This window comes from Thunnus maccoyii, chromosome 20, assembly GCF_910596095.1.
Source record: "Thunnus maccoyii chromosome 20, fThuMac1.1, whole genome shotgun sequence".
Classification (NCBI taxonomy): domain Eukaryota; kingdom Metazoa; phylum Chordata; class Actinopteri; order Scombriformes; family Scombridae; genus Thunnus; species Thunnus maccoyii.
The window spans coordinates 3,781,438-3,793,743 of NC_056552.1; the positions used below are offsets into that span (position 1 = coordinate 3,781,438).

At 40.1% G+C, this 12,306-nt stretch overlaps 1 protein-coding gene across 8 annotated transcripts in view; it reads left to right on the top strand.

Annotated features, from left to right (window-relative positions):
* Window positions 1–12,306, top strand: part of baiap2b (BAR/IMD domain containing adaptor protein 2b) — a 93,505-nt gene that overhangs the window by 36,667 nt on the left and 44,532 nt on the right. The gene's annotated exons all lie outside the window — the stretch shown is intronic.

Consider the following 12,306-nt stretch of genomic DNA (forward strand, 5'->3'; position numbering starts at 1 on the left):
GTTTCCCAAACTCCAAGGTGAAGAAGGTCTTCAAATGTCTTGTTTTGTCCGACCAACAGTCTAAAACCTGTAACCATTGAATGTTTGATTAATTGAATGTTAAAATAATTGTCGATTAGTTTTCTGTTGATCAACTAATTGTTGCAGCTCCACAGAATAAATACCCATAGATTACCAGATATTTTATTGAAATTGAAATTAAAACACAAATTATGACACCTGATCAGTCCTGACCAACTTTCACCAGAACTCCTTCCATCCTGCCAGGCGTAACCATAAGTGAATTAACAGCATGTCCACATATTTTATACTCAATTTTTTAGCTTTAATTAAATTTTCCTTCCATCCCTGCCCTCTACTAACTCATCATTCTCTCGTCTATTCCCATTGCCGAGGGCTGAACACACTTTAGCGTAACATCCATCTCATTAAAACAATTTAAGGTTAATTCTGATGGCCAAATTTGAGGTCCAGGAAACAATTAGCCTTTGGATAATTAATTCATAGGAACAAGATTTAGAAGAGTGTTCAGGCCTTCGAGGCATTTTCCTCCACTTCATCAGACATACTGTGAAAGGATAGCAGGCTTTCACCAATGAGAACAAGGCTCAGATGCAGATATTAGACACCAGCAGGGGAGAATGTAATTCTGATGGGTCAAATAGACAAAATTTCCTTCCTGCGGTTCAGAATTCATCAGTGGATTTTACTGTATAATTTTCTGCTCATTTGGCTCTCAAATAATAATCTTTTGTCTCGGAGAGAGGTGACTTAAATCACAGCTGTCGCCGTGGCAGCTGGATGGCAGCAGGAGAAATTAGAGCAGTTGCTCCTGGAAGCAGAGGTAAAGAAAACAGGAGATGAAAGCAATAATAAAAGCTCATAAACAAGGATGGGGAAGCAACATCCTCTGTGACACTCCGAGGTTGTTATTGCTGAGTCACCGAGCATCTCATAGGGAAATTCTTCCACAATATTGGCTCTTGTTTTCCCTCCAACTGTGATTTCAACTCGCTTGAAATCTCACACTACTCACTTTGAGGAAAAACGGGTGACCTCCTGGTGACCCTCGTTTTTCTTAGCCAGCACAGGCTGAATTTCCCCCGAGCTTCAACCCCAATTTGAATTCATCCAGCATTCACTCTGTGTGGAGGGAAATTGCAGCAAGAGCACTCTTTCAAAGTGTTTCTTTTTTTTTATTATTCTTTTCCCCCGGCCTTATCATCTCACCATCTTGCAGTGTAAAAACTTCTACTCCTACGCACATTATCCACCAGGGGACGGTTTCTGCTGGTGTCCGACCTTAAAAAGTCAGGTTGAATGTGGCATTTTTAATCATCAGTTGATGACAAGTCTGAACAAAGTCGGAACTACTTTCTGAATATTACTGAAGTTTAATTGGCTTAATTGAGTTATACAATGCTGAGAGGCTGGTGAAGCGCCGTCACAGTACAGGATGATTGAGGTTTTTATTCAGCTGCATGTGCAGGTTTCATCTCAAGGCAGTCGGATGGATGGAAAACTTTTAAATTAGTTAAGTGAGTGTTGATCTTTCTGTGCAGGGATGTGCTCAAACTCTGTGGAGGCAGTTACGAAAATGGAAAAAAGCTGCACTTTTTGTCTGCTAAGTGTTAAAGTTCGTTTTTTCCTGAAGGTGGCAGTAGAGTGGCTAATGATGGAACCATAGGAGCTTTTAAGCCAATCAGATGGGCAGTTAGGGCAACTCGAGGGACACCTGGTCCAAGCAAGCTGGTTTCTAGAGCCACCTAGATGGGCAGTTGGGCCACCTATACTGTAGGTGTGCTTGGGCCAATCGTATGGGCACTTGAGTAAACTAAAGGGGCAGTTGAGCAAACTGGAAGGGCCCCAAGTACAAATGGGGCACATAAGCCAATTAGAAAGGTATCTGCAATTTAGAGGGGCAGTTAATCCAAGCAGGGGGGTTACTAGGGCCACCTAGAGGTGCGATTGGGCCACCCGTTTGGTGTGCTTTGGCCAGCCAGAGTGGCTCATGCTGGGCCAATCATAAGGGCACTTGAGTAAATTAGAAGGGCAGTCGGGCCAACAGCAAGGGCCGAAGTGCTAATGGGGCACGTGGGCCACCCTGAAGGGTATCTGGGTAATATTGAGGGGCAGATGGTCCACCCGTAGGTGTTCTTTGGCCAGCCAGTGTGGCACATGGGCCAATCATAGGGGCACTTGGGTAAGGGTTAGGTGGGTAGTTGGTCCAAAGGGGTTACTCGCCAAGAAGGGCACATGAGGGGTAGTTTTACCAAACAGAGGGGTGTTGGGCCACTGACAGGGGCAGTTGGGGCAAATGGAGGTGTATTTTAACCATCAGAGTGCCCCCAGCAATGTGACATTAGGGCAGAACTGAAGCATGCAAGAGTCTTGTTAGGGCACAGACATATCATGCTCAAACTGGCTACCAACTAATAAAAACAGGCATTTTGATTACTGTATACTGTGTGTAGTAAACCGTTTACCCAATGCATTAAGGGGTCGGCCCCAGCTGAAAGATTAAGCAGGTCAATGAACTTATGGAATGAATGGACATAGTTTGGTGGAGTTTTCTTTTACTTTTGATTTTTGGTCTTTTTTTCCCAACCCTTTTTAATTATTAACCATTTTAATTTCTGTCCAGGGTCAACTTACTATTTAATTGCCAAAACCCAAGTGACCAGTCACAGATGGGAGACGGAGCTATCCGTCTGTCTGCGCGTCATCAGAGCAGCTTCACTGTACAAATTTAGCTTTCCCTCGCTGTTTCTGCCCTTTTAGAAAGTCCTTGTCCTCGACTCAAAGGGAGGTGACACAGAGAGAGACGTAGGAAGAAAAGAGAGACGCATAATGAAGAAAGAGACAAAGGAGAGAGAGGCATGCAAGCCAGAGAGCAATGTTCCCGGCTCGTTAGCAGCCTTCAGACAGTCTCTGGTCAAATCAAAACCTTGCTGCCAACAGAGCACCACGGTCCCGAGCACTTTGATCACCCCCACCTGCCATCCATCACTTCACCCCACACCACCTGTCTACAGCTTTTCCTCTGCCTCTATAGCATGTTTCTATCTTGAGTGTCACATTCATCAGCGCTCTCAAACAAGCTGTCTTGTCAACGGTGAGCCGCATGTCTTTTTGTGTTAGTAAGGTCATGAAAAGATATCACGGAGGGTTTGTGTAGTGTTTGATTTTACAAATTGATGTAACAGCGTGTTAATGTGGCTTTAATAACCTGTTAGGTACTATAAAATGTCCTTGAGCTGTCGCATTGTCCTTGATGTGGGGATCCAGCCAAATGGTGACTTAATGATGCTGATAATAATGTGAAACACAGGCTCTAACCAGAGGCACTGCAGAATGAACTGGCTGCCAAACAATCCAGGTCACACACACAAATATTTTGTATGATATTCATGAGACAACAGCGAGAAAAATCTAACGAGGAGCTGACAAGTGTTACCATGTTCGGTTTGGCATGTTATAAACATTTAGAAACTGGGAATCCCAAATGGAAAAACAGGCATAAAAACCTAAAAAACAGTTCAAGGATGAAGCTGGTGATTTTCTATATTTTGTCAATAAATCTCATGTGTAGAGCCAAACCAATGAACTGATCTACTTTAGTCTGCTTTACACAGAACTACTCTCAGAGACTGAAAATGATTGTTTAAAACTCATAGTTTTTGGACAACAACGAATATATCAGGCTTTGGATACACACACAATACTTGTAAGTAGATAATTCATTGTTGCTTTGGCTCTACACATGAGATTTGTTGACAAGAAGAAAAATATAGAGGATTGTCAGCTTTATCTTTTAACTGTTTATCCATTTGGGTTTCTCAGTTTCTGAATGTTTATAAAAGTAAAAGATAGTAACACTTGTCAGCTCGTTAGCTTATTGACACCACGCTGTAGCGTGAAGCTGTCAGTGAATTCATGCCTTTTTAAAACAATGCCTCTTTTTATTGGGAGAAGTGATGTTTGTAAGCCTCTAAAATCCTTAGTACAGTCTGATTTAGACCATGTTCAGCTTTTCCCTTCAAAGTACTAACTCCATTTAGACAAACAAGGTGACCAGGTGATAGATCATTTAAAGGAAATGGTTAAAAAAAAAAATCTTTACTTGCCGATTTCCCAACGTTGGACCCAATTAGAGGCCAGAAATGATGAGTTTAGATGCCAGAGTTATTATTGACCAGCTGGGGTCCATGTGGTTTTGTCAAAACACAAAAAGCTATCCGGTTTTTATCTCTGTCTTTTCCCTCCATGCCTCCATCCCTCGCTTCCAGCTTGCATCTGCTGTCTCACATAATCAGTCTCCATTTTGCACCTCATCAGCCACCCTGGAATGATTATGTATAACTGGTCATTTATATTGATCTTCTGTAGCCTGATTCCTTTTTTTTTTTTTTTTTTGAAAGGATTCATTTTTCTTTTCAAAAACACATTTATGACATGATTATGTGTGATTGTGTCATCAAGTTGTAAGGATTTGTGCCGTTATTTCAATTTATAACGATGAACACAGGGACAGAAAGGACATTTTAGCCTCTATATTACCGCCAGCACAGTGAGGGGTTTTATATTATCATATTGGACCGCAAATGCACAAAAATGTAGATAAATTGTTCTTGTAACTGCAACAAAAACTTGTCAAGTCATTCTGTTGTCAAATAGATGCTAAAAATATAAATACTATTAAGGCTATTGTGTCTGCTTTACAATTCGTGTCCTCGGGTGTGTTTTTACGTGCACGCGCATGCAGCCGCAGTTAAGAGAAATTAAAGACCCAGAGGAGCACAACAATAACGGTGTCAATCATTCGGCTCTGAGGAGGACAAATCTCCCCGCAGCACGTTGTACTCCCGCCACTGCAGCTTTCTGGGGATTAGAGCTGCTTGTGTTTGCTTTCAGGCTCCTATAATACAGTCCCTGCAGAGACACACACTACATAAAACACCTTCCACCGTATGGCCATTAACTGCTCTCTCTCTCTCTCTCTCTCTCTCTCTCTTTCTCACCCTCTGTTGAGCTCAGGAGTCACATGGAGAGTAGCCGGGGTAATAAACTCAGATGTGAGTGCTGCCCTTGGGTTAGCCACACTGAGTAATGGGCCTCCTCTGGTGCTGCAAGCAGAAGTGCTCAATACATACACACACATACTGACCGCTTGTTGTTTGATGGTTGAGACCAGTTTTTTTTTCTGAATGAACTTTACCCCAGTTTGGCTTATCAGGGTTGATAGACAAGTCCTTATTTCTCAAATTTAATCCTGTGAGCTGTATTTTGGAAGCTGGTGTTATTCTAATTTCTCCCCATGTGTGCCGTAAACCTCTGAATCGCAGACTTAATGATGGATCTTGTAAGTATTAAACCAACAAAATGCCTTTTTATTTGCTTAATTGGGCTATTTTTCCTAGTTTGGTAAATGAAATGGCCCTGCACTCAGTTAAAACCCTGTCTTTAGTTTCCACACTGGCATGCAAAGCCAAAAATCCTAATGAAAGTCAGATTAAGAGGGGAAAAAAAAGATTTTGTGACTAGTGGACAGTTGTACGGAAGCTGTACTATCAGTTTGTGAGAACCTTTTTAGTAGACAAACGCAGCATTTGTGTATTATTTAATTGATCCGGACCTGTGCACTCTGTGGGTGCGGACAACAATGTGCTTTTACTCCCTTCTAAGCCTCAGATGTTGTGATCTGCTCTGATTATCAGTAAGCGGCTTAGTTGTGGTGGGTGGAAGTCCAATATTTCACAATACAAGTGAGAGGTGGTGGGAGGTTTTTTAGATTAACGAGTGCAATGAAACAAGAACATCCAGGAATTTGGGGATCTTCTGGTTGATGAACGCCTGCAGGACAAAGTCGTTGGCTTAGGACAAACTGATAGATGTGCACTGTGAGACCTGTTGGAAGTTTCTCTTTCAGTAGTTAGGACTTTAAAGGGTACTTTGGCTTCATTACAAGTTTGGTCTTATTTTCATAGTTTGCTAATAATAACTACTTTAATCAGGTTAATTGCTGAGATCTACGGATATGGCGACATCGCTAAGAAGTTTAACAGGTCAAGAAACATGAGCAGAAAGGCCTTGACGTTAGCCAAACTTATCCTGGCTGATATTCTGGTTCAACTTTGACCAACTGTACTTGCAATGACTGATTATTGCTGACAGTTCAGGCCTCTAGCGGAGGTGGGGGTGTTCTGTGGTGGTCGTTAATGTCTTGATGCCACATAGGAACCCAAAAATGTCCGGAAGTTATTGATAGCACAGCCAGGAGTAGGGTGTAGTTATAGGTAGTGTATGCCTACAGCTTGGTCAAACTAAAATTAGGACTGAAAGGGAGAATATTCGCCACCGTGGGAAGAAACGCAGGAAGCAGGAGGTTCTGGCCACGGTGATAAAAGATGAACACAGGAAATGTTTCCAGGGATGGGAGAAGCGCTGGGACAAGTGTATTGCATCTCAAGGAGAGTACTTTGAAGGGGATTAGAAAGGTACCAATGAAAGATTTATAATGACGTGATTTTGGGTCCCCCGTCCTATTAAAAATGTTTTTGTTTTTGAAAAGAACCTTGTTGTTTGCAGCCTCCCCCTGTTTGAAAGTAACTGTGCACTTTTTAGAGCCAGTTTTCGTCAGACAGCAGGGGTTCAGAAGATGATGCAAAATTACTTTATGTCACTTTATGAAACTACTGAGTGGTCAAAACCTCAACAGGGGGATGGTCAGGACACCAAGAGAGTTTAAAAGAGAAAGTAACCTTACAGTATGATTTCCCTGTGGAGGCTTGAATCAGTGCCTGTGCTTCAGGTGCACTCACTGTTGTAGTGATGTCACAATGTTCCCAGATCTCTGCAGTCACTTTGACAAGTGATTAAAAATGATGAAAAAAAACTCAAGCTGCAGTCAACCAGCATTAAACTAAAAAAAAACAGAAAAACAGACAAACATTGAAAACGGCACATTTTATTGGCTGCAGCAGCTGGCAGCGGGGTGACCTCTTATCGACCATCTGCTCCACTCGAGTGTGAAGTGGAGAGACTCTGAAGCTATGAGTGCTGAACTCTGACCTGCTGGAGAAGGAGAACAAGCCAGAAGACTGTTTCCCCAGCGGGGATCAATGAAGAAGAACCTTAATTAGTCTATAGATGATGCACATCTGTTGTAAAAGCCAGAAGTAAATGACAGAGGCTCTGTTTTATAGAAGCGAGCATAGCGTGAAGTGTAGTTAATCCTACGGCTATATTTCATCACCAGCTGAACGGCTTCATATTGGCAGAGCGAGAGAGTGAAGTGAAGATGGAGCGAGGATGAGAGTTGACGTCCCTCTGTCTCTCTTTGTCTTTGTACAGTAACTGATCTGTAGGGGCACTTGAATCCATGAAGGTTATTAGTGTGTGTGGGTTTGTTTGAACCATGGGCTTACGTTTGGATTCAGAAGTCGGTTTCAATGAAGTTGAGGTTATTAAACCCCACAAAAAAACCTGTATGAATGCAATTCCTACATTTATATTTTTGTATCCAGTTTGCAGATAACACATTTTAATTAAATGTCAGTAAATATCTATATTAATAGGCTAATGACTCACATTTAGTCTCAGTGGTTGTTAATTTTGTATTTGCATTTCTACAAAAAAGTGCCCTGACCCTTTTCTGAGTTCTCTGCAGTTGCAACGTCTTTGTACTGTCGATGGACAGAAAATTAATCAACAGCAATTTTATTTAATTGTTTAAGCAATATTTCAAGCAGGAAATGCAAAAATTAATGGGGTTCCAGCTTCTTAGATGTATATACTTTCGGTTTTCTGGTATTATATGATAAGAAACTGAATATCTTTGAGTTTTGGACTGTTTGGCCAAACAAAAACAAGACATTTGAAAGCATCATCTTGGACTCTGGGAACTTCTGACATTCAATAGACCAAACTATTCATTGATTGGTCTAGAAAATAATCAGTAGATTAAGTGATAATGAAAATAATCGTTAGTTGCAGCCCTATACTTATTACACACATAGCCAGAATAAGTTTTTTCACCGAATAACCTACAGAGGAGGTTGCTGTAGCTTTTTCAGCCCTGACCAACATCTGCAGACTTTCCACTCACACTCTTCCAGTAACTAAGAATTAAGGAAAACCTCCATGTAGCCTGAGAGGCAACGCCCAGGGCATGAACAGCATAGGAAGCAATAATAATATAATGATAAAAATAACTATGTGGAAATAGTTTTGCTTGCTTTAAATTGTTTTTATGTGTTTTCTGTATCAGTTTGATTAGTTTTTGCATTCTACAACATTCAGAAATACAAAGGTTTATTGTATTTGGACACAGTCTGCTAAGATATAGTAAGAAATGACAAATATGCAGAGATATTAAAAGGGACAAAAATGAAAATACACAGAAAAAACAGTCCGATGATGTTATATTCTGTGGAATAATACCAAGATATTCTTATTTTCTGTAAAAAATAATACCCTATTAATTCCACTCTCTGTTAAGAATGTTTTTTATAAAATGCTGTTTTCTGATACCCCTCAGGGATATTAAAAAACAAGATCAACACCTGTTTGTGTGTGTGTGTGTGTGTGTGTGTGTGTGTGTTCAGTAGCCTGTCGATGGCCGGTGGCTGCTTGTTAATATATCGGGTGGCGTGTGTGCGTTGGGCGCCCTCCAGGAATCAAAGGAGAGTTTGAAAGTACACGCCTGTGCATTTATCTGCCTCGCTGCTCCTAATGCCTCGTCCCACCACAGTCAAACACTTACACGGTGTTATAGCCGTCGCTGCATGTTCATAAGCGGATGGGTGGAGAGGAGGCGTAGCTGTCAAGACGACAGTGTTTTTGTTATTGTGACCCTGGACAAAACTGCCTTATGTTTCTCTGTGTTCTACGCAGTTTATCTCGATATATATCTGTGTTTCTGTGGAAAGTGAAAGGGCAGTCAGGATGATCTCACACACCAGTGGTGGATTACCAACTGGGCCCCAAAAGTCCAGGTTTACTCCATATAATTTGGGTCTACATCATTTGATTAATTGCAGATTTGTGGCACTGGTCTTAAAGAAGGACTCTGTGTCTAAATCTACTTTTAAGACTAATTATTTTAGTTTATATTGAGCTTGTTTGTTGTAAAGTTGTATTTTACCACATTGCACACACAGAAAACTAAGGGGAAAAGTAGTATTAATCCATAAAAGTATTTTATGCCTGTAACCAACTATTGTTTTCATTATCAGTAGGTCTGACAATTATTTTCTTTAATGATCACTTGATTGTTCAGTGTATAAAATGTCCAAAAATTGTGAAATATGCCAATCATTATTCCCTGAAGTTAACATATTCAGATGACTTATTTTGTTCAATCAGAAACACAAAGACGTTGAGTTTACCATGAAAATCTCAGAAAACTAGCATATTTTAAAAGTTTTTTCCCCTAATATTTAATGTAAGATGTCAGTCTACTAAGTACATTTAGCCATTAGATGAATGTATTGGAGGAGAAATAAAAATTGCACTTAGGTTAAATCTTATACTTGAGTAAATCTACATGCCACCTGTGCCCCCCCACCTCCTGCTCCGACCTTTCCTAAATCCCATCTTCTCCGACTGAGTCTTGTCAGCATGACCGCAGCACTTCCATTAAGCCCATTAATCCCCTTCTGACAGCCCACTCTCACAGTGTACCCCCCCGCCCACCCCTACCAGTCCACTGTCCGGCATCCACAGGTCCATCGATGCCCACCCACACGCCTCGCTCATGTCAGCGCTGCAGCAACGTTCTGTACATTATCTGATGTCAGCATACATTATGCAGGAGGCCGATGAGTGCCATTAATGCATATTAGGGGGTTCATTTAGAATAAATTAGCTCTCAGTGCTTCTTGTGGTGCTGCAGCTGTAGGATATGCTACTGTTGGTACTTTCAGTGAATGTACCAAAGCTTATTTGCCAATTTATAGATTTATTCTTGATATTATCTCACCATATATATACTCAGTGTTGCCATATACAGTATGTTGGTAGATATACAAAAAGAAATAGCAATATATATATATATATATATATATATATATATATATATATATATATATATACACAGTATATTTTATAAGATGTGTTTTTATGTATGTTAACCCTTATTTCCTCAAATTAAGTGTTGTATAGTTTTAGTTTAATTTGTTTTATGATAATATATTGATTTCCAGTAAAGCTTTATTACTATTATTTTACTTTTATTACTTAAATCAACTGTTACAGTCATATTTGATGGTTAAGTGTTCATCACTGAACAAGTCACACACTCAAGCTCAACTGGATTTCTGAGGTTGATACTGATATTTGAGATTTTATAAAGCTATGCTCACTGATATTTGTTTAGCATTAACACATTCCTGCTCCCTTTAAGTCTGATTTAGAGAATTGTGATTTGTTATGTGCCGAGCGTGACATTTTAAAGTTACTACAAACATGTCTTTTGCATTTCTGTACTGCAGTGTCTTGTGACTTATCCACTGAAATATCAAGGTATCGGTCAGGCCCTACTCTTCGTTACAGCTTTTTAATAACAAAATTTGAGGCATCATTGTCCGAAATGTTTATTTAGGTTGTGTTTATAATTTTAAAAAAGTAATATCATCCAATTTTTAATGTCCAACTGAAATTAAATTGCCTTTTTTGTCTACTGCAGCAAACATATCTCATCTGTAAAACCCTTGTCCTGTGTTCCCCTTTGAGGAAAAAATAGTCAGAAACCAAAAATGAGAAAAATACTGTTCCGCCATCTGCTTACGTAGCTGCAGTCCTTATTTCAACACATCAAGTCAAATCTTGCACAAAGCAATAATGTGTCCTTCTATCATAGGCAGAGCAGATGGTCACACTGAGCCTGATAGCATCCTGCTACACAGCACAAGAACCACAGACTCTTAACAACAATCCACATTAGCTTTCCTGCTAAAGTTTGCTTCTTATCTAACTTAGACATAACAAACATCTTTTCCTGCAGTTTAGTTTGCTTAACGAGCCACCAAAGAGATGATCACAGGGGAAAAGTGCAACGCTAACATCAGATAGCAGACTAGATAGTAAATTAGCTGCAGCAGATTAAACAGCATGTAAACATACCTGCAAATGTCACTTCAGACCCATTAGATGTCGGTTTGGTCGTTGCTCTTGCTGTCCATGACTTGTAGCCAAAGCAGTTTGTTTACTTTGTCTCTGTTCATATGGCTAGCTGCTGTCAATCAAACACAGACACCTACACGCCCCCCCAGCTGCTGTCAATCAAACATGGACACAGACACGCCTCTCCAGCTGCTGTCAATCAAATATGGACACAGACACGCCCCTCCAGCTGCTGTCAATCAAACATGGACACAGACACGCCTCTCCAGCTGCTGTCAATCAAACATGGACACAGACATGCCCCTCCAGCTGCTGTCAATCAAACATGGACACAGACACGCCTCTCCAGCTGCTGTCAATCAAACATGGACACAGACATGCCCCTCCAGCTGCTGTCAATCAAATATGGACACAGACACCTACACATCCCCCCAAATATCAGCATTTTTGATATTTCCCCAAAGACCTTTTGTTTTCATTCTAGTAATACAAAACTATTACCAATACATTTAAAAAACATTTTTGACCACAGCCAGGGATGATTAAATGTGATTTCAGTTGGACTGTAACATAATAATTGGATGTTTACTTACTAAAATATAAGCAAGAACCTAAAGAATCCAGTATGTGTTAAGGCACTCATTGATACACACAGTATATAGATGGTATGTAAATAAGTAGAGGCTCTGACTAACTGCCTGTCTGAGTGTTTTTCTATGTGAAAACCTGTCGTGTGTCTCATTTTTCTGGGGTAGTTTGATCTGTCACTGTCTATCGAGGTCTCTATCCTTCTGTTCTTTGCTCAAACCAGATCTTTTTGTTCCTTTTTTTACAATGCATTGCATATTCAGAAGAGGCAGCATGTAGGTATCTTAAAATGACACGCACCTCTCCCTGGCTGCATGAATCATCCTTTTACTTTTTTATTTTATTTATTTATTTTTCTTTTCCTTTTTTTTTTTTTTTTTTGTTTTGCTTTTGACTTCTTTCTGGGTTCTGCTTTTTGGTGTTTTTTTTCTCCTGTTATGTTGTAGTACAACATTTGTGTTAATGCAAAGAGGAAATACTTTTTTTTTTTTATTATTATGCTGTTCTTGTGTTTTTAATAGCAGTAGTGATGTAAGCTCTTGGTAAAACAGTAGTCTGATTTTCACTATTTAAAACATTCAGTAGAACTCGTTT